This window comes from Hibiscus syriacus, unplaced genomic scaffold, assembly GCF_006381635.1.
Source record: "Hibiscus syriacus cultivar Baekdansim isolate YM2019G1 unplaced genomic scaffold, ASM638163v2 tig00111810_pilon, whole genome shotgun sequence".
Taxonomy (NCBI): domain Eukaryota; kingdom Viridiplantae; phylum Streptophyta; class Magnoliopsida; order Malvales; family Malvaceae; genus Hibiscus; species Hibiscus syriacus.
The window spans coordinates 2,070,369-2,094,931 of record NW_024063186.1 but is presented as its reverse complement, the minus strand read 5'-3'; the positions used below and the strand labels follow the sequence as shown (position 1 = coordinate 2,094,931).

Below are 24,563 nucleotides of genomic sequence, written 5' to 3'. Positions count from 1 at the left end.
AATGGCGACGGCAGTAGCTTTGTCTTCCTCGCTCAAGCACCACTTAGCCTTAGGCATTCGAATCCGTCAAAGCCATCCCTTTGCCGCGGAAATGGAGCCACAATTTCAACTTTTAGAAGCTTCACAGTTGCAATGGCTACCCCTCTTGAAGTCTGCGTTAAAGCTTCCGTTACCATTCCCAATAAACTCGGCGACTGTAAAAATCTCTCTTTTTTCCCTTTCTGTGACTCGGACCTGCTTGCTAACTGAGAAAATGATGTTCAAAGAATTCTTTTCTAAATTTGTTCTCCATTAAGTAAATTTTTTGTTCTTCTTGTTTGTGTTGCTCGTTGTTACATGTAGTCTTGCATTTGTTTAAGAAGAATTTGGAAAGCGGAAGAATTTGAACATGATGCTTTCTATACTTGTGAAGACATTAGTTTTTTTTTTCATTCGGTTTTATATTATATTATATTATTATATTATATTATTATTATTTTATTATATTATGTATTTATTATTTATTATTATATTATAATTTTAATTTTAATTTTAATAATAATAATAATATTATTATTATTACAGGCCCAAACCAGAACCCAATTATAAATGGGTACCAGAAACCCAAAACCCGACCTAGTTACATAATCCTAAACCCAACTAAGGTTTCAACATCTTCACCCAGCCGCCTCTCCTTTCAACCATTGGATCTGGCAAGATCCAACGGTCCAGATCCTTCCAACATGAAACCCTAGGGTTATGATACCCTAGGGCCACGCGGCGACTGTTTTCACTGCCACCGCTCCACGTCGCTTCATCTGCTGCCACGACGCCCACCGAAGGCTTCTAGAAGAGCCATTCCAGCCGCACACGTCGCCCAACAGTGAGTCACCACTGGAAGTTCGGTGACTCACTGAAGGGAGCCTTATTAACCGGTCCAAGACGAGCACCGGTGATGGCTAAAAAGCCATCGACCGAACCTGCAAAGAACAGAGATAACAAACTCCTTCACGTGCTACCAAAAGCCTTCGAAAATCGAAGTTATTTTCGTAGATTTGCTCGATTATGAGCTTTTTAAGGGAAAAGGTCACCAGATTCGTCATTAGGACGGTCCGATCTAAATTTTGGTATAAAATTTGTATTTTCCGATTACCAGAGGCGGTGGTCGACGGTGGAGTTGGCGACGGAAGACGACTGTCGGCCGACGACCGGATTCCCTCCGGTGAGGGAATCCTAGAGAGAGGGCAGAGAGAATTTCGTCTCTCGGTTTAGAGAGAGAATGAGAGAGAAGAGAAATGAAAAATGGCCTTAAGGTCGTTTAGTTTAGGGTTTAAATACCCCTCCCTGAACGGCGTCGTTTTGGGGAGGACTCTATGTGTAATTTATTAAATATAAAACCTTGTCCGCAATCCCTCTATTTTATATAATTTTCATTTTAGTCACTAAATCAAATATATGATCCTTTTAATTCGGTATCTTAATTTTATTTCTTCATAATTTAGTCCTTAGCATAATTATATATATCTAAAGGTAAATAACCAATTTAGCCATTGTAATTTTATTAATTAATATTTTAATCTCGAAAAGCATGTTTTAATTTATTTTAATTTGACATTCGAATATGATATATGTTTATTTTAGTCACTAAATTAATAATAGGTAAAATAGCAAGTTTAGCCACTGTAATTTTAAATATGTTATAATTTAACCACTAATGTTAAATACTTTCATTTTATATTTTAGTACTATAGTTATAATTTTATTTATTTTAGTCACTATTTAATTATATTTTAATCTTATATGTTTATTTTCAATATATTTAATTATTATATTAAGTATTATTTAGTCATATAAATATAATAAGTAATATTTATTATTTATTATTTTTTATTTTTATATATATTAAATAAAAATCCTATTAATAAATTTAATTTTATATAAATTACTTTTAGGAAAAATAATCATATTTTAATATTTATTTGTTTTAATATTAAGAAAAAGTCTATCTTAAAACAACTAGAAGTCTTTTTCTGATATATTTAAATAACTAAATATCATACTTTTATAAATTATATATATTAATTTATTTTATTTTAATTATTTTTAGAAAAAATTTTTATTAATATTATTTATTTTTAATATTAAGAAAATGTCTTAAAGCAACTAGAAGTATTTTCTGATATTCTAAATAAATAAATATCTTATTTATAAAAATATAATATATGTATATATTTTTTATAAAAGTTAATATTTTTCTTAAAATTATAGTAATAAATTTGAAATCATAAAATTATGAATTAAATATATCTTTGAATTTTTAAATTTCTAATAATAGAGACAATTTATAATTAATAAGTACCAATTTTGGGCGTTATAGGGGTGCTAATCCTTCCCTAAACGTAATCGACCACAAATCCTTTCTTTACTAAATATTTTTGGTTATACGCATATCAGTTTATCTTTTAAATTATGTTTCTTAAAATCTATTTTAAAAGGTTATTTTATGTATTTGACCTACCTAACTCAAAAGGTCAATGGCGACTCCTAAAATATTTTTTAAATCAAAATTATTTATTATTCATTTTTTTTCCCGCCAAGTAAAAAACTTTCGTGCCCGGGGAAAAAACCGGTTACGACAGCTTGGCAACTCCGCTGGGGAACTTGGTCAAGCTTTAAAATCAATTATAAATTGTCTCTATCAATTAGAAATTAAAAATTCATATTTATTTAATTTATAATTTTCTTTCAAATTTTTTATACTTATGGTTTTTATACTATTTTTTTATATATTCTTATTTATTAATGTTCTTATTTATTTCTAGGTATTAAATTCCATTTTTTATTTGTTTGTCAAAGGTTGAATATTTCTCCTCACACAACAGTTGCATTGCATAACATAAGCTTTATAATAAAGCTTGTTCCTTTTAAGTGGAAGTGAAAGCGATGTCTTCGTGAGAATTTATTCTCCGTGTCAGACCTAGTAAGTAATTTCGGGGTTCATATCCTATGTCTTCGTGAGAATTTATTCTCCGTGTCAGGCATAGGGAAATGGTCCTCTCGAATTGAACTCGATCCGCTTAAGTCTGTAGTGGACTAGGATTGAGGATTTGACAACCTAAGGGGGCATCAACAAGGATAATTCGGGTACCTTTACTCTTAGAACTAAAACTCTACATATAGTAAACCCTAGAAACTCTTCCGATCTGAAACCATGCTGAAATTTTGTCCAAAATAGGTGTACACAAAGGGGAAATGAATTCTATCTTTTTCCTTTTTTCTCTGCTAAATAAATTGCATGAGAATTTAGATTATAGTATTATTTAAAGTATGCTATGTAGAAAGCATGTTTAAATAGAAATATTTGGGTATACATTATTATTAAATTAAATTTTTCCTTATTATTTGAACTGATTCAGTGCTTTTTATGTTCTTTTTATTTTTGATGTTTGCATGGCATCATACAGGATTAAAGGTATTAATCTTCGAGTTAATCGTCTCATTGGAAAACCTTCATCTATGGATAAAAAGTGTTCAAATCAAATAGTTCCAAACTCAGAAATAAGACAGTGGTCTGAGGACTTACAAAGACAGGGGGAGACAGTCTGCAGGATGATTATGTACCAGAGTTAGCAAGTTATGCTCCAGTTTCTCTAAAAAGAAATGATATTCAAGATCTGCGATGCATTTGGGAGAGTTGGGACTCGAACAAAAAGTTGCAGTTCTATCAGGCTTACGGGGACATCCTATATTTGCTCTATGTCGAAGTTGATGATGAATTGCTTCGAGCCCTGATTCAATTCTGGAATCCAGGGTATAATTGCTTCACTTTCAATAAAGAGGATTTGGTTCCTACTATTGAAGAGTATACAACTTTGCTACATATAGAAGGGGCTTTGGAGAATCGAATTTATTCAAGGTCAATCAAAACTCAACCTTTCCGAGTTAAATTAGCAAAGATTGCAAGAGTACGAGAGGAATGAGTAGTGGCCCGTACAAAACAAAAGGGAGAGGGCGAAGGCATTTCTTGGACCAACATCAAAGAAATCATTCAGAGTCATCCAGATGATAAAGTACGATTTGATGTATTTGCTATGGGTATATATAGTATGGTCATCTTCCCGAAAGCATTGAGATACATTGAGGCTGCAGTAGTAGATTTTTTCGAGCAGCTACAAAAGAGGGTCAATCATGCTTCTGCAATTCTAGTTGAGACTTTTCGATCGTTGAGCGATTGTAGAAGGCTGGGAGGTGGATGATTTTCGGGATGTGCACAATTGTTATATGTCTGGATCGGTAGCCATTTTTGGAGGACAGAAAAGGTCTTATACCGTCTCTTTAGTACATATTACTCACCTTTGAAAGAGTTTCTGGAGCAAGAATGGCCGAAAGAAGTCACGAAAGACATGTGGATAAATGCCCTTCGAAATCTGCAAAGCAACGACATTGTTTGGCGTGCCCCATGAAAAATACAAAGGGAGTTCTTTTACAAATATGGTGACTACAACTAGGTGATGCTGCTCGATTTATGGGGAGGAATTGGATATGCACCACTTCTAGATATAAGGTAGTACGAGGGTCGTCAATTTGTTCCTGTTACTGTTGGGTTATATTCGTCTGAGTTTGCATTTCACAACAAAAATTACAAAAAGAAACATCATGGATGCTGTTAAAGCTTGGAAAACAACTTTATGTATTCGAGCCAATGCAGCGAAAGTAATGTTAACCCTTGATTATGAGGAATGGAGGTCTGTTAGGAAAAATGAAAATATTCCTCTACCAGACCAAAATGAGGATATCTCTATGGAAGATCGCATTCGGTTAGTCTCATCAGAGATATTGTTAGGATTTTCGGAAGCTCGAAACGATAACCGGAATGATTTGCAAAGAGGGGTCGAAACGGTTTTGTGTTTAGGGAGTAAGGAGATTGAAAGATAGAGAATTGCACAGCGATTTATAGTGGTTCGACTTTCTCAATCAAAGTCTACGTCCACTACCTTAGCTCCTCACCAAGGATTTTCCAACAAATTCACTAATTTGTTCTTTCTTTTGAGGCCAAAGAGATAACCTTACAACTCCCTAGTTTTTCCGGGCTAAACTAGAACCTTTCCCTAGCTTTTATACGGGCTAAGCTAGAACCTTTCCCCCTTTACAAAAGGATAAGAAATGTAAACAAGAAAACCTCTCTAAGGTAGGTGTTTACAAGATTGAGCTCACAAGAACAAAATATTTACAAGAGAAAGATGAAATAAGATTGAAAAACTATTCTCTTGTGTTTGATTGCTTGGATAGTTGTTCTCTTACTTCTTCAAGTGTCCTTAGCTTGTATTTATAGCTTGGAATGTGTTTGAAGTCATATCTAGCCGTTGGGGATGTTTTGGAGCCGTTTGGGAATGATTTTTCTACTAAAAAAGGTTGCCCAGAATGGGGGGAATCGGTACCCCTTCATAGGGAATCGATACCCCTTCATAATATTCAAATATTATGACCGTTGGGCTGATGAACAGTGAGGGAATCGGTACCCCCTTGGGGGGAATCGGTTCCCCTTTTACAAACTGGAATTTTTGAGCCTCGGGTTACTGTTCAAACAGTAAATTACTATTCATAAAAACATTTTTGTGCTCAATTTTAAATTAAAAGAACTTTGAATTATTTTTGTAAATTTTGAATAAATTCAATTAAGTCTAAAAACATTTTGTAAATTCAATTCAAGTCCAAAAACCATTTTGTAAATTCAATTCAAGTCCAAAAACCATTTTGCCTTAAATTGTTATATCGAAACATAGTTTAACAATCTCCCCCTTTTTTATATAACAAAACATTTGAAAATTTGTTTTTGGCAAAACTCCCCTTAATAAAATGTTTAATGAAAAAGATCCTAGTTGTTGGAAAACATATAAAAATGTTAAGCTCCCCCTTTTTCATTAAGAAATTGAATTTTTTTTATTAAGAAATTGAATTTTTCAAACCAAAGAGATATCATTTTCATTTAAACCACATGCATAATCATTTAAATTTAGGCCAAAAATTAAAATTTATAAAATCAAAGCATTTTAAAATTTAATATCAATTGTTAGAGAGATATCACTTGCATTAAAACCAATTTTGACCAAAATTCATTATGATGAACTAAAAATTATGAAAAATCATTAAAACTTTAAAATGTTCATCATAAAACCTTTTTAACATACATGAGATTAAAACAAACCATAATCATTCAATATCAAAACTCATGCATGCTTAAAATCAAATGAGCAACCAAATAACCAAAATTAAAAGAATTAAGCTTAGAGGTTACCCATTCCTTTTTCATGTGTGGCTAGAGCATCTTGAATATAACTGATTCAGTGCTTTTTATGTTCTTTTTATTTTTGATGTTTGCATGGCATCATACAGGATTAAAGGTATTAATCTTCGAGTTAATCGTCTCATTGGAAAACCTTCATCTATGGATAAAAAGTGTTCAAATCAATAGTTCCAAACTCAGAAGTAAGACAGTGGTCTGGGACTTACAAAGACAGGGGGAGACAGTCTGCGGGATTATGTACCAGAGTTTAGTAAGTTATGCTCCAGTTCTCTAAAAGAAATGATATTCAAGATCTGCGATGCATTTGGAGAGTTGGGACTCGAACAAAAAGTTGCAGTTCTATCAGGCTTACGGGGACTCATATATTTGCTCTATGTCGAAGTTGATGATGAATTGCTTCGAGCCCTGATTCAATTCTGGAATCCAGGGTATAATTGCTTCACTTTCAATAAAGGGATTGGTTCCTACTATTGAAGAGTATACAACTTTGCTACATATAGAAGGGGCTTTTGAGAATCGAATTTATTCAAGGTCAATCAAAACTCAACCTTTCCGAGTTAAATTAGCAAAGATTGCAAGAGTACGAGAGGAATGAGTAGTGACCCGTACAAAACAAAAGGGAGAGGGCTAAGGCATTTCTTGGACCAACATCAAAGAAATCATTCAGAGTCATCCAGATGATAAAGTACGATTTGATGTATTTGTTATGGGTATATATAGTATGGTCATCTTCCCGAAAGCATTGAGATACATTGAGGCTGCAGTAGTAGATTTGTTCGAGCAGCTACAAAAGAGGGTCAGTCATGCTTCTTCAATTCTAGTTGAGACTTTTCGATCGTTGAGCGATTGTAGAAGGCTGGGAGGTGGATGATTTTCGGATGTGCCAATTGTTATATGTCTGGATCGGTAGCCATTTTGGAGGACAGAAAAGGTCTTATACCGTCTCTTTAGTACATATTACTCCCTTTGAAAGAGTTTCTGGAGCAAGAATGGCCGAAAGAAGTCACGAAAGACATGTGGATAAATGCCCTTCGAAATCTGCAAAGCAACGACATTGTTTAGCGTGCCCCATGAAAATAAAAAGGGAGTTCTTTTACAAATGTGGTGACTACAACTAGGTGATGCTGCGATTTATGGGAGGAATTGGATATGCACCACTTCTAGATATAAGGCAGTACGGGGTCGTCAATTTGTTCCTGTTACTGTTTGGGTTACATTCGTCTGAGTTTGCATTTCACAACAAAAATTACAAAAGAAACATCATGGATGTTGTTAAAGCTTGGAAACAACTTTCTGTATTCGAGCCATGCAGCGAAGTAATGTTAACCCTTGATTATGAGGAATGGAGGTCTGTTAGGAAAAATGAAAATATTCCTCTACCAGACCAAAATGAGGATATCTCTATGAAAGATCGCATTCGGTTAGTCTCATCAGAGATATAAATCCTAAGAGTTTAGTTTGAAGCAGAATGAGAGGGTTGGTCAAAAAACTTAGAGCAAATGAGACGAGATAAAGCTATGTTGGGCATTGACGTTGACTTTCATTCAGCACGTGCAATGCTGAGGCAAAACAAAGAAAAAGTTGATGGTGAGTTTATAACATTAAAGAAGAATTACCATGAGCTGCAAAAATTCCGGAGAGCATCAGGATCGAGCAAAGCAACAGCGCAGATGGCCAAGAGTTGAATATTGAGAAATGTCGAGTTGAAGATTTAAAAGGAAAAATAGTCGTTTACTCAAAAGCCTTGAGAAAGGAAAGCAGAAATGGAAGATCTGGAGGTTGACAAAAGAGAGCGAATTATAAAGCCAAAGTTGAAAGTCGTGAGATGATGAATGAAATGAAGAAAGAAAGGGTTCGAGCCAAAGAATTAGAAGATATGAAAATGACATGCTTGAGGGGTTTGAGGTTGAGAAAAATACCATGTTCAAGGGATTTGAAGCTGAAATGAACAACATGATTGCCAAACTTGAAGTTAGGGGCCAAAGGATTGAAGAGTTCAATGTCAAAAAAGAAAAATGGGATTTGGAGAGAAAGAACTTCAATACCAACTCGAAGTAGAGCAAGAGGTAGCCAACAATTGGATTCAACGATGTAGAAACAAGAATGTGCAAATCCAGGAGCTTAATCAAAGGACACAAGAAACACGAACAAAACTTGAAGAGGATCTGGATCAGTGTAGAAACAAAAACACAGATTTTAATGCTTATATCTTGCAACTTGAAGAATCATTATTCTAAGAGAAGGTTCGTCTAGGACCTAGTAATCTTAAAGAGAGTTATGAGGAGAACGCTTCACTACGAAGGCGAATATGAGATCTTGAATGTACTTTACACAGTTATCAGGTCAAATCACTGAGTTAGAGCAAACTCTCAAGGGAACTAATGAACAATGGAAAAAATCTTCTGATTTCTATGAAGAAGGAGTGAAGATAGAAGCAGCATGGTATTCGAGGCCATGGTACAAATGAGAGAAGTTGCCACATATTGGGGAGTTAGCTGCTGAAGAAAAGATTATTGAGCATCACGTTGATCCAGTTTCTAAGTTTGGAAAGAAGATGTCATGGCTGATGAAGGAAATCATAGAGCTTAATAGGAAAGCTATGCCGTATCTGTAGTTATGAACTATTATATAGAAACTTTTGTATGCCGATGGAAGTTGTTCTATGACAGTTAACTTTTTGGGATCAATACCTTTGCATACATTCATTTTTCATACATTCATTATTCATTGCATTATTTTATTTATGAATATTTTTATTTTACATTAAGATAAACATTTATTAAGTAAAATTTGAAAAAATAATATAAAAAGGATTTTCAATCGCAGTTATCCTGGCCAAACGAGAAATTCACACCACTACGGTACTAGAAAAGTGACTAAGAAAATGAAGGATAAAATACAACGTCTCGAGGAACAACATAATAAGAACAGTAGAAATGAAAATGAAATTAGAGAAGATTGAATCCAGCATTGCAAATTCACAATAAAGCATGATGCAAAAAATAGAGGATATGCTCATAAAGCAAGCTACCATTGGAAAAATTCATGAAAATCCTGTATTGTTTAACCAGGAACCTATATATACTTTAGGTTACACACCAGAACCAGTTTATCATCCTGGTATCACACCTGTGCAAATCTATGCTCGCACTTCGACACTTCAAGAGACCAAACCTAATGAAATCAATAAGTGGATCCCGCGTCTTCAAGCAAAAATCCGCTTATATCAGATATGAAGATAGGAGAGTTTAATGTTGAGCATCTAATTCCAGATTTGAATGAGTTGAATGAGAAAGAAAAAGCCAATGAAGAATTGACTAGACAGATCAAGAGCTTGGAGGAAAGAATAAAATCCGTAGAGGTAACTAAATCGTTCTATGGGTTTGACACCAGTTGAGTCTAGTCCCGGACCTAATCCTCCCTATCATGTTCAAAGTTCCTGAATTTGAAAGATATGAAGGTACTGCATGCCCTTCACCATGTTTTGCAATAGAATAACAGGTCATGTGAAAGACAAGAAATTATTAATTCAATGCTTTCAAGATAGTTTGACAGGACCAGTCTTAAAGTGGTATACTCAATTGACCAAGCCCATATCAGATCATGGAAAGATCTGGCAAAAGCATTTCTAGAGAAGTACCGCCATGTTACAGATATGGTTCCGATAGATGGACTCTCCAAAATTTGGAGAAAAAGAACAATGAAACATTCAAAACAGTACGCCCAAAGATGGCTGATACAGCGGCACAAGTTTAGCCACCTCTATCAAAAAAAGAATCCACAGTGATGTTCGTCCACACTTTAAAAGCCCCATACTTAAGCCATTTAATAGGAATACGACCAGAAATTTGCAGATCTGGTCATTTCTGGAGAACTCATTGAGAATGTCATGAAAAGTGGAAAAATTGAATCAAGTGAGGTCTAGTTCCAAAAGACCATGTATCGAAAAAGAGAATGAAGTTAACAATGCGAACGCTTACAACAAGGATACCTCAAAAAGTGTTACGATAACCCAGCCAAGGGTTAAGAAGGAGGAAACAAAAATAATCGAACAGAATCCAGAGGATCTCGCAGGGAAAATGAGAGACCTTTTGCACCATTACCAGTACCTACGCTAAGATCTATGATTCACTGTTAAGGTAGATGTAATACGGCCTTATCCTTTGATTCCCATACAACCACCATTCCCTCTATGGTACGATATAAAGCACGCTGTGTTTACCATGATGGAATTACGGGTCACTCTATTGAAAATTGTTTGGTATTCAAAAGGGTGGTCCAAAATTTGATTAATACTAGAAAATTGGAATTCAATTCACCAACTACGTCAAATCATCCGCTGCCAAACCATGGAGATAAAAGCGTGAACGCAATCCAGGAAGAGAATAGAAGAAAACAAAAACTGATGTTTCTGAGATTAAATCTCCCTTTGGTTGGATATTTCAACAACTCTCCCTATTTGGTATGATTCAACAACAATTCAAGCCAAAACCTAATGAAGACGAAAATTATTGCGAATATCATCAAGAAAAGGGACATGGAATTTAACCATGCCCTGAATTTAGGGGATTGGTGCAAAAATTGATGAATGACAAAGAGATAGAGTTCTTTCAAGAAAAACCTGGGAAAAGAGAGATGATGTTAGCGCATCAGAAGATTCTAAACCTAAGCAGAACAAGAGATCCCGTGATTATCACTGTGAAATCATCTACAGTGATCATCTCTAATAAAGTCAAAAGTGGTTATCACAACTCTTTTACCATTTCCATAAAAGGATACCCGCAAGGTACCTTGGAATTATACTACCATATTTCAATGGTAGGAGGATATGTTTCTCTGGAAAAAACAGAAGAGAAATCACAGAGAGTGGATTCGACATCTGAAGCAGTAAGTGAAGTCAAATTCTTTACAAGAAGTGGAAGGTGTTACTCTCACGAGACATCGAATGCATCAGAACAGGCAAAACAAAGGAAAAGCTACAGTGATACCCCAAAAGATATTTAATAATGAATCCCCGCTAACAATCAATGAGCCCGTAACAAAAAACAAGCACAAGAATTTTTGAAATTTCTGAAACATAGCGAATATAGTGTGATTGAACAGCTACATAAAGAGCAAGCGCGAATTTCAATTCTTGATCTGATGAATTCAGAAGTACAGAGAAATGCCTTAATGAAAATGCTTAATCAAACATTTATCCCTAAAGATATATCTCTCAACAAGCTTGACAGGATTATGGGGCACATACCGTTGATAATTACATAATGTTCACTAATGATGAAATACCTGAAGGTGGAATGGAATCAGTGAAAGCTTTAATATTACCACGCATTTTCACGACCATGTGTTGCCAGGAGTACTAATTAATAATGGATCTTCTCTTAACCTGACGCCATTAGTTACACTGCAAAGGATGCCTGTGGATAAATCGCACATGAAGAATTATCAGAATATAGTGAGGGCATTTGATGGCACTCAAAATGAGGTATTGGGGAAATGAAATACCATTATTGATTGGACCAGTAGTGTACAATATTGACTATGTGGTAATGGATATCCACCCTACATATAATTGTTTATTGGGGAGGCCGTGGATTCATTCTGTAGGAGCTATTCATTCTTCGTTGCATCAGAAATTGAAGTTCGTTGTTGACGGTCAACTGATATGTGAAGGAGCTAGGAAGAAATCATTGCTTTTGTAACAAGTGATGCTCCGTATATTGAAACCAATGATGATGCTCTCGAGTGCTCTTTCTGAGCTTTGGAATTTGTCATTGAAACCTTTATTGCCGAGGGAAGCAAAATTTCATATCCCAGATTGTCTGATTGCACTAAAATGACTGTACGATAGACTTTAGGCATCGGAGCTAAAATTGGGAAAGGTTTGGGAAAGAATCTTCAGGGAAGTTCAGTTCCTGTAAGTATGAAGATGAAGAAAGATCGTTTTGGGCTTGGATTTAAGCCTAACTTTCAACAAAGGAACAAAGAGATGAAAGAAGAGGTGAAGATAGAAGGGCAAGAATGAAAGGAGAAGAAATTCCTTGGGAACGCATGTCTTTCCCTCATCTGAAGTACACATTCAAATCCGAAGGAATGGTTAATGTAGAACAACAGCTGGTTGATGCTCTTAAAAAAGAAAAGTTGACAAAAGATCAAACCATAGTTGAAAAAGCTATTGAAGGATTATTTATCAACATGATCACAAATGACCACAAGATTGGCAAATACTTGGCTGGAATTCGCCCTTGCCTTCCTGGTGAAACGCTCAACAATTGCACTGCTAAAGATCTCCCTGTAGTTTTTAGTATTAACTCAGAGTAATACTCTGAACCAATCTTTTATACTTTAGCCCAAGAATATAAAAGTTTTTGTTATCTTGTAAGGCAATTATGTTAAGTTCACTTAATATTAAATATAATAAGTTTTCTTAAAATTCTCAAATGGAAATCATTCTTTATACCTTACATTTTTACATTTTATTCATTATTTCTCATTCTTTATATTTATTTCATAAATTTACTATATCCTTTCGAAAATATGTCCGACTTAAATTTGCAACTGTCACAATATTAATAGCATGATTATTCCTAAATTTAGTCATGAGATAAATTTAAAGCGGCCTATATGTTTGGAGGAAATCAATGAGTGTGAGGATGAAGTAGAATGTGATGTTCCTACCGAATTGTTAAGAGTGGTAGAAAAAGAAGATAAACAAATTTTACCTCACAAAGAAGAGATTGAGACTGTAAATCTGGGAACCAATGAAGAAATAAAAGAGGTGAAAATTGGTACTACTTTGTCAGCCAAGATAAAACAAGAATTGATAAATCTCCTCTAAGAATTCAAAGATATTTTTGTCTGGTCTTATCAAAATATGCATGGTTTGATTACGAATATAGTGGTCCATAAACTTCCAATAAGTCCATATAAACCTGTTTAACAAAAGCTTAGACGAATGAAACCAGAAATGTTGTTATATATTAAAGAGGAAATGATGAAGCAGATTAACACAAGATTCCTACAGGCAGCCAAATATCCGGAATGGGTAGCCAATATTGTTCCAGTACCAAAGAAGAATGGGAAAGTTCAAATGTGTGTGGATTACAGAGATCTTAACAAAGCTAGTCCGAAAGATAGCTTTCTGTTACCTCATATAGACACATTGGTGGACAATACTGCAGGACATGAATGGTTTTCATTCATGGATGGCTTTTCAGGGTATAATCAGATAAAAATGAACCCTGAAGACATGGAAAAAAACAACATTTGTAACCATGTGGGGTACATTCTGTTACAAAGTGATGCCATTTGGATTGAAAAATACAGGGGTAACGTATCAGAGAGCAATGATAACTCTGTTCCATGATATGATGCATAAAGAGATTGAAGTATATGTGGATGACATGATTGCCAAGTCCCGAACCGAAGAACATATTCAAAATTTATGAAAGCTTTTCCAGAGATTGAGAAATTATCAATTAAAGCTTAACCCCGCTAAATATACTTTTGGGGTAACGTCAGGGAAACTTTTGGGATTTGTAGTCAGTAAAAAAGGAATCGAGATTGATCCAGATAAAGTAAAAGCAATTCAAGATCTTCCACCACCCAATACAAAAAAAGAAGTTCGAGGCTTTTTGGGGAGATTAAATTATATATCTCGATTCATTTCTCAATTAACTAACAAATGTGATCCAGTGTTCAAGTTACTTCGAAAGAATAATCCTGAAGTCTGGAATGATGAATGTCAAGAAACTTTGGATATTATTAAGAAATATTTATCCAATACCCCCATTTTAGTATCACCAGTGCCTGATAGACCGTTAATTCTCTACTTGGCAGTCTTTGAAAATTCGATGGGATGTGTATTGGGAGAACATGATGATTCTGGAAGAAAAGAAAAAGTCATTTATTATCTGAGTAAGAAATTTACTGATTGTGAAATTCGATACCCACCGATACAAAAATTATGTTGTGCCTTAGTGTGGGCTACTTGAAGACTCATACAATACATGTTATATCATACCACTTGGCTGATATCTAGACTTGATCCTCTAAATTTTTAATGGAATCACCAGCTTTGACAGGCAAAATGGCTAGATAGCAGATGTTATTATCCGAGTTTGATATCTTATATGTCAACCAAAACACAATAAAAGGTAGTTCATAGCTGATTTTCTGGCCAGTCGTGTATCAGATGATTATCAGTCTCTGAATTTTAATTTTCCAGATGAAGATTTGTTGTGCATATCCATGAATGAAGAAGTCGGAACAAATGATGAATCTAGGAAGCTTTATTTTGATGGGGCATCCAACGCCTTGGGACGAGGAATTTGGGCAGTGTTAATTGACGAGGAATTTGGGCAGTGTTAATTCTCCAGAATATTTATTATCCTTTTACAAGCAGATTGGAGTTCTTTTTCACCAATAACTTGGCAGAATATGAAGCTTGTGTCATGGGATTGAAGGCAGCCATAGAAAGGAAAATTAATTTCTCAAGATACATGGAGATTCATCGTTAGTAGTGTATAAATTACGAGGAGAATGGGAAACGAAAGATCCCAAATTATTGGAATATTGAGATTTACCCTCAAATTAGTGAAAGAATTTGAATGTGTCACCTTCAATTATCTCCCTCGAGAGGAAAATTAGATGGAAGATGCTTTGGCTACATTAGTTGCTATGTTTCAGGCAAATAAAAAGTTGATATGATGCCGATCAATTGCAAGTATATGAAATTCCTGTACATTGCTACAGTGAAGAAGAAGCAGATGGCAAGCCATGGTATTATGATATCTTGCAATATATCAAGTATCAGGTTATCCACAAAATGCATATGGATGATAAAAGACATTGAGAAGAATGGTTGCTGGATACTTTCTTGATGGTGAGACTTTGTATAGAAGAAGCAATGATCAAATACTATTGAGATGTGTAAATAATAGCGAATCCAGAAGCATCATTGAGGAAGTACATAGTGGGATATGCGGAACACATGCAAATGGTCTTTCATGGCTATAAAAATAATGAGATATGGGTATTATTGGGCTACCATGCATACAGATTGCATTGATTGTGCAATGAGATGTCATAATGTCAGGTATATGCAGATAAGATTCATGCAGCGCCATCCTTTACATGTAATGACAACACCTTGGCCATTTTCTATATGGGAATAGACATCATTGGGGCAATCACACCAAAAGCATCAAATGGATATTGTTTCATCCTAGTGGCAATTGACTATTTTACCAAGTGGTTGAGCTGCTTCATATTCCATATTAAGAGGACTACAGTTTGCAAATTTATAAAGAAAGAAATAATCTGCCGGTATGGCTACTAGAGAGAATCATTACAGATAATTCTCTGAATTTAAACAAAAAATGATGATGAACTTTGTGCACAGTTTAAGATCAAGCATGCAAACTTAGTGACATATCACCCCAAAGATGAATGGGCATTTGAAGCACAAATTAGAACATCAAGAGAATCATTACAAGACTACTGAAACTTACAAAGACTACTGAAACTTACAAAGATTGGCACGAGAAGTGACCTTTTGCTTTATATGCATATCACTACTGTGCGAACATCTACTGGGTAACACCTTTTTCTTTAGTCTATGGGATGGAAGAGTATTACCGATTGAAGTTGAGATCCCATCACTTCGAATCTTGAGAGAGGTAAATTGGAGGATTCTGAATGGATCCAAGCTCGATTGATCAATTGAACCTTATTGAGGAGAAAGATTGAAAACTAATTACCATGGGCAGATGTATCAGAAACGGATGATGAAGTCTCATGACAAGAAAGTACATCCAAGAGAATTCTAAGAGGGTGATCTAGTACTGAAAAGATCTTACCTATACATAAAGATTTCCTGGGAAATAGATGCCTAATTGGCAAGGGTCATATGTTGTAAAAAAAGCCTTTTCCGGAGGAGCGTTGATCTTGGTAGAAATAGATGGAAAAGTTCTAAGAAACCCAATAAACTCAGATTCTGTCAAAATATTATTCTTGAGGAAGGAAAAAGAAAGAAAAATGAAAATGAAAATGAAAAAAAAGAAAAAATAGAAAATGAGGGTCAATATGAAAACCCGCAAAGGGCTTCTTGCAACCAAAGGAAGGATTTGAGTTGAAAACCTGAAAGGCTGCTCAAATGCATGTTGATATTAGGCATATGGCAATTAACCCTCTTAAGAGTTTGATACTTTGGGAGAAACTTTACATATACAAGCATTCTAGAACGTTTGAGATATTCCAGACATAAGCTTACCTCAGTGCTCTAAATTATATCAAGTTGATCAGTTTAGAAATACTTATGCTAATAATTTGTTGAGTCATTTGAATTTTTATCATTCCTATGTTTGCCATAACTTTGAATACATTTCTATATATTTATTAATAGATTCCAAATTTATTTTCGAAATTTAATTTCTTTTAGAAATTCAATTTATTCTTTTATATAAACATCTTGCAAATGGATTAACATAATTTTGAAATAAGCAAAGATTTATGGATATCATTTTATGTTAATACTTTAAGTGAATGGAATCCAAAGTAAGTCTTATCACATTTGAAATCATTGTTGAAAAGAGAACAAGTTATTATCATGAAAGAGTCATTTGGAAGCAAGTAAAGCAAAAAGCTGAAAAGAACTCTAAGCAAGGAACAGGGTACTTTGAGCAAATATCTCCAATCAAACATAAAGGTATGAAGAATTAAAATGGTGAAGTAGTGATAGTCAAGATGACTATACATAATTTCTTTGTTCATCATACAACTGCATTATTTGGTGATTTGATGTTGGCAAGCCAAAGCGTCCCACTTATATTCCCACCGAGTTTTGTTCTTAAGTGTCTTTGTAAAGCCATAAAAAAACTCCAAACACTATGAAAGTGATTCACTAATAAGACATCTGATCATAAACCACAGGAAAGGATGAATGTGTTGTCAAATGCTTTACGAACATTGAAAATCTAGGCAAGTTATAGGAAAGGATGAATGTGTTGTCAAATGTTTACGAACCAGTAATTATGTTGCTGAACCAATGTTGCGATCATATGGTATTTCCATTATTGATCCGAAATGAAGTTTGTTTTCTTCAACACCAAGATTTAAAGTGATATATGATGAAGATTTTTTCACGGAATGGGAGTTGAAATTTTAACAATAAGAAACTAGTGGAGCCAACTAAGATTGAACAACATATGTTATTAAGCGTCTCGACATAATATGGTCTGAATGGATTTGTTCGAGATCTGATTAGATGTGGAGACATGAAATGAATTAGGATAAATCCTCCTTATGATGTTTCAAGAGTCAACTCAGAAAATATACTGCTCTCTTAATTTATCTCTACTAAGTTTGGCATATCTACATACATTCTTCAAATATGATAAAATCTATCTTTAAAGATGATAGATTCTCTCTTCAAAGATGATAGATTCTCTTTCCAAAGAAGAAAGATTTATTGGATTTCTACTCAAATCCAGAAAAAAAGCCAGTGTTATCCATGATAAAATGGGGGCAACAAGATAATAATTCTGACTACAACAAGAATTTGGTGAATGAAACATTTCTTCTGAGACTTTAACGCAAATAAAGTAAAGAGGATATGAGTCTCTTCCAAAAAAGAGAATACCATCTTGAAATGATTTTTACTAAGTAAAGAAGACAGAGTTGGCCACTTTGAAATCAAATAAAGACGAACTTAACATTCATGCATCATATTTAGACATTTGCAAAAATAGGGACATTTTCATTCATTTTATCAATGTTGAATATTTGACAGGAATTTCAAAAATTAGCAAAGATTTTAACAAAAATTCGAATTCATCACTCAATAGATCAACATTTTCAGAAGAGTTTATAATGAGAAGAACTCATCTGAAGAGGAAGAAGAAGTTCATAATGAGAAACACTTGTTCAACCTTTTGTATGACTGTATCAAAAAAGGAGATAATCAGCATCAACTTTTCAAGAGAAAGTTCATAATGAGAATAACTTATCTGAAGAGGAAGAAGAAGTTCATAATGAGAAGAACTTGTTCAACCTTTGCTAGATTCTATCATAGGAAGAGATAGATCAATATCAGCATTTCAAGAAAGAGTTCATAATGAGAAGAACTCATCTGAAGGGAAGAAGAAGTTCGTAATGAGAAGAATTTCTTCAACTTTTGCTCGATTCTACACAGAAGGGGATAGATCAGCATCAACATTTCCAGATGAGTTCTCAGAAGAGTTCATAATGAGAAGAACTCATTGAAGAGGAAGAAGAAGTTCATAATGAGAAGCTTGTTCAACCTTTTGTATGACTCATCACAGAAGGAGATAGATCAACATCAACATTTCTAAAAGAGTTCATAATGAGAAGAACTCATCTGAAGAGGAAGAAGAAGTTCATAATGAGAAGCTTGTTCAACCTTTTGTATGACTGTATCACAAAAGGAGATAAATCAGTATCAACCTTTCCAGAAGTGTTCATAATGAGAAGAACTCATCTGAAGAGAAGAAAAAATTCATAATGAGAAGAATTTGTTCAACCTTGCCTTAATTCATCACATATGAAGCTGAATTAACAACCTCTTTTGAAGATCAACATTTCCAGAAGCAGTTCATAATGAGAACTCATCTGAAAAAGAAAGAAGTTCATAATGAGAAGAATTTGTTCAACTTTTTGATAGATTATATCAGAGAATGAAATAAATTGTCATCCCGAGTGGAAAAGTTCATAATGAGAAGAACTAATCCCAGATGAGAACTTGTTTAACATTTCCATCCTAATCAAGTAAAGTCAAATGAAAAAAAACTTATTGCCTTTTCATCTTTACCCTATTCTCGTTAACACAAGAATGAGCAAAGAGGACAACTGAAGACATTACTTTTTTTCCATTCGGTTTTATTATTATTATTATATTGTTATTATTATTATGTATTTATGATTTATTATTATATTATAATTTTAATTATAATAATAATAATAATATTATTATTATTATTATTACAGGCCCAAACCATAACCCAATTACAAATGGGTACCCAAAACCCAAAATCTAGCCCAGATACATAACCCTAAACCCAACTAGGGTTTCAACATCTTCACCAGCCGCCTCTCCTTTCAACCGTTAGATCTCCTTTCAACCGTTGGATCTTGCCAGATCCAACGGTCCAAATCCTTCCAACATGAAACCCTAGGGCCACGCAGTCGCCATCTTCACTGCCATCGCTCCACGTCGCTTCATCTGCTGCCACGACGCCAACCGAAGGCTTCCAGAAGAGCCATTCCAGCCGCACACGTCGCCCAACAGTGAGTCACCACTGGAAGTTTGGTGACTCACCTAAGGGAGCCTTATTAACCGGTCCAAGACGAGCACAGATGATGGCTATAAAGTCATCGACCGAACCTGCAAAGAACAGAGACAAAGAGCAACAGAGAAGAAGACAACCACCAAAACCACCAAATATCAAAACTAAAATTAAGAGAAACCTTACCGAGGAAGCTGCGACGCCACCAGAGTTCACACGCTCCTTTACGCCACCAAAAGCCTTCGAAAACCGAAGGTATTTTTGTAGATTTGCTCCGATTAAAAGCTTTTAAGGGAAAAGGTCACTGGATTCATCATTAGGACGGTCCAATCTAAATTTTGGTATAAAATTTGTATTTTCCGACCACCGGAGGCGATGGTCAGCAGTGGAGTTGGCGACGACAAATGGCTGTCGGCTGGCGACCGAATTCCCTTCGGTGAGGGAATCCTAGAAAGAGGGCTGAGAGAATTTCTTCTCTCGGTTTAAAGAGAGAATGAGAGAGAAGAGAAATGAAAAACGACCTTAAGGCCATTTAGTTAGGGTTTAAATACCCCTCCCCGAACGGCGTCGTTTTGGGGAGGGGTCTGTGTGTAATTTATTAAATATAAAACCCTATCCGTAATCCTCTATTTTATATAATTTTCATTTTAGTCACTAAATCAAATATATGATACTTTTAATTCGGTATCTTAATTTTATTTCTTCATAATTTAGTCCTTAGCATAATTATATATATTAAAGGTAAATAACCAATTTAGCCATCATAATTTTATTATTAATTATATTAATCCCGAAAAGCATGTTTTAATTTATTTTAATTTAAAATTCGAATATGATATATGTTTATTTTAGTCACTAAATTAATAATAGGTAAAATAGAATGTTTAGCCACTGTAATTTTAAATAATTAATTACGAATTAGGCATTTAATTTTAATATGTTATAATTTAACCACTAATGTTAAATACTTTCATTTTATATTTTAGTACTATAGTTATAATTTTATTTATTTTAGTCACTATTTAGTTATATTTTAATCTTATGTTTATTTTCAATATATTTAATTATTATTATTAAGTATTGTTTATATAAAATATATAATAAGTAATATTTATTTATTTATTTTATTTTTATATTATTAAATAAAATCCTATTAATAACTTTAATTTTATATAAATTACTTTTAGGAAAAATAATCATATTTTAATATTATTATTTTTAATATTAAGAAAAGCTATCTTAAAACAACTAGAAGTCATTTTCTGATATATTTAAATAACTAAATCTTACTTTTATAAATTATATATATTAATTTAATTTATTTTAATTATTTTTAGAAAAAATGTTATATTAATATTTATTTATTTTTTAATATTAAGAAAATGATTGTCTTAAAGCAACTAGAAGTCTTTTTCTGATATTTCTAAATAAATAAAGATCTTATTTATAAAATATAATATATATATATATATATATATATTATATATATATATATATATAGTTAATATTTTCTTAAAATTATAGTAATAAATTTGAAATCATAAAATTATGAATTAAATATCTTTGAATTTTAAATTTCTAATAATAGAGACAATTTATAATTAATAAGTACCAATTTTGGGCATTATAGGGGTGCTAATCCTTCCCTAAACGTAACCGACCACGAATCCTTTCTTTACTAAATTTTTTTTTGTTATACACATATCAGTTTATCTTTTAAATTATGTTTCTTAAAAACTATTTTAAAAGGTTACTTTTATGTATTTGACCTACCTAACTCAAAAGGTCAATGCGACTCAAAATATTTTTTAAATCAAAATTATTTATTTATTCATTTTTATTTTTCCCGTCAAGTAAAAAAATTTCATGCCCGGGCAAAAACCGGTTACGAAAACTTGTTTGAGAAAAAGATTTTTTCTGTATTTTTTTGGCTTGATTAAATCCAAAGATTTCAATAATCGAACATATTCATAAAATATTGAATATTTCTGCTTTTGTTCTGAAAACAATAAGGCGAAATAAAATTGGGAATAAATGTTTGTAATGTCAAAAATAGGAATATTTGATTCATTAGAAGTGATTATGATATGATCGGGGGCTTTGATGGAAAATTCATTAACTGTTTTGTGTGTTGCGTGCTTCAGGCCCCTTTTGCCAAAGGGTATTGCTCACTATGGAAGAAAAGCATCTTCCTTATGACATGAGGTTGGTCGATTTGGCAAACAAGCCGGAATGGTAATTGCTTCTAAAATCACCTCTTTGGACTATTAATTGTATGGTATTCATTCTTCTAATAAATACATCGGACGACCTCTGTATACCATATTGTGCTGCCTTCTGATTAGTTAGCTTTATAAGGAAATCTATTTGAACAATGCTTGGTCATATTCAGGTTCTTACAGATCAGTCCTGAAGGGAAGGTTCCAGTAGCAAAATTTGATGAGAAATGGGTTCCTGATTCTGATGTAATTGCGCAGACACTGGAAGAAAAGTATCCCGATCCACCATTGGTTACCCCGCCCAAAAAGGCATCAGTGTATGTCTTCGTGATCACTGACCTATGCCTTGATGTTATAAACTGAGGAGTGAAGAGTGATGTGTTGCAGTGCTTGCTGTAGTATTTTTATCTCGCTTTCTTTTCAAATTATTACTCTTGCATCTTATTGGATTAACATTTAAAACTTAATCAAACAAGGACCTTGAAGCACAGTTTCAGAAACCTAGGTCACTTCATTAGCTTAACCCGTACAGAAAGCAAAAGTATATTCTTCAGCAACTGATATCTCTAACATAAAAGTTGACAGGATAATAGTTAGGTAGACTGCAGATGATCTTGAATAAGCCCCAAGTTATATTTTAAGCCATGGGAAGGCTAAAAGGGGATTCAGTTGCTTTGTTTATGTTGGTTGGATATTTTCTTGGCCTTCGGGCATTTTTATTTTAGTTTTGTTCTTTGAGTGATTGGCCTGCTCACTCTAAAGACCTTAAAGACAATGTTAACATGTCTCATCATGTATAAGACTAAGCTTCTTATATTCAGAGAACCGTTTATTTAGCTATAATTGATGTGAAAACTTTCCTCATGGTCAGTCTTTTAATTAGCCATCGTGTATAAATTTGTATAAGCTGGCATATATAGGAATAACAGATGCCATTATTTCCTCAATTGAGAAACTTGTCATGTTAATTCAAAAAAAAAAAAAAAGAAACTTGTCATGATTATCTCATGATTGCTTAATGTCAGTTTTTGAGCATCATCCGTGACAACATTTTAAGTTTCTCGAATTATCAACCGGTAATTTATGCATAGCTTTTGGATTTCTACTGCAGTGGTTCGAAGATCTTCTCCACATTTATTGGTTTTCTTAAAAGCAAAGATCCCAGTGATGGAACAGAGCAGGCATTGCTGAATGAATAAGCTCATTTAATGATTTATCAAACAAATGTGAGGCCTCTATCTTAATTTGCTTAGGATGGTTCAAAACTTAACAATTGATTGTGGTTAGGCTGAACAATTTATACCCTATTAATATAATCTTAACATTAATAACTGATTTCTCTGGTTCGTTAAATGCAGTAAGATTTGCCAATAGCTATGCTTTTTATGATGATTGGATAAATTGTTGATGTCCAAGAAATAACATATCTGTTTAAATTTGGTCATTGCAACAAGTTACCTGGTGTGCCTAATTGATTAATTCTTTTCCTTGAAGGGCCCTTTTATCAATGGGAGAATGTTTCTGCAGCAGACTTGTCTCTGGCACCAAAGTTATACCATCTTGAGATTGCTTTGGGGCATTACAAGAAATGGTCTGTTCCGGATACACTCCGTATACAAAATCTTACATGAAGGTAAGCTGTATACAAAATCTTACATGAAGGTAAGCTGTACAAAATCTTACATGAAGGTAAGCTGTATATGCTCCTAACAGCTATTCTTCTTGTTTCTTTAGCCTAGAATTTGAGCACATGAGGAAGCAGGTATGAGAGCAACTGATGACAACCATTTATCTCTACTGCTTACATCTTAATCTGCTCATACGTGCACAGATAATAATTTTTAGTCCTTGAGGCCAAACGATAACCAGGACTCGATGATAGAATCAAATATAAATCTGAGTGTGAAATTTCCGTTATTTGCTCTTGCGTGTTATGTATATGTTGATCTATGCTCCTTATCATTTTAATTTCTCATGTACAGACAATTTTCTCAATGGAGTCGTTCGTCAAAACGTGCAAGTCCTGATGATGTAATTGCAGGTTGGTCCCAAAGTAATGGGCTAATTCTTTCTACCCTTCTCCCCAAAATTTGATGTAAGGAGGTATAATATTTACAAGAAATGCTACTCTTCTTGACATGCAAATGGGATCAAGGACCAATTTCTTCCTGCTTGTTATCATATGAGAGTACTTCCTTTTGTTCATCTGAGATAAAACATATATGCCCCTCTAAAAGTTAATACCTTATAGCATTGGCTATCGGGTGCAACATTTGCAAGGCTCCTAAGATACTTCCCATCTACCATTTTGAGTGAGCCCCAGCCCCCATGCTTTCAGTTTATCAATTGAGATCAACCTGGCATCATAAACTACTTGCCAAAAAAAAAAGGGAAATTTCTAATCGAATGCAGTGGTACATTGTACTCTCAAATTGAGGGAATTTAGAATTTTTTTTTATGAAAGAGGGAATTTATATTCAAATATTAGAGTTGAGGGACAGTCACAAATCCAATACCAAAAATAAAAGCTACTTTTTAAAATTGAATACAAAAGTTTGTTTATTTCATGAATCAAGCGACCTTGGTAGTAAATGAATTGATATTATTTCTGGAGGTTTCAAGTTTAAGTACCATAAATGTTACGGGTGTAAGTGTTCAAAGTTAAGTGATTGATAGTTATCTTTAAACATATATTACTTTGTACTTATCTCAGATTAATAAAAAAAATCTCACTTTGTTCATGTCATTATATTTTGA

The 24,563-nt window shown here is 33.8% G+C and overlaps 1 long non-coding RNA gene and 1 pseudogene across 1 annotated transcript; both read left to right on the top strand.

Moving 5' to 3' along the window:
* Positions 1-22,244, top strand: LOC120171101 (annotated as a pseudogene).
* A 1,077-nt stretch (positions 22,245-23,321) lies between these two features.
* Positions 23,322-24,011, top strand: LOC120171103. The gene is made up of 2 exons (XR_005520846.1): positions 23,322-23,439; positions 23,789-24,011. It is a non-coding gene; the product is annotated as an uncharacterized LOC120171103 (long non-coding RNA).
* Positions 24,012-24,563: the final 552 nt, after the last annotated feature.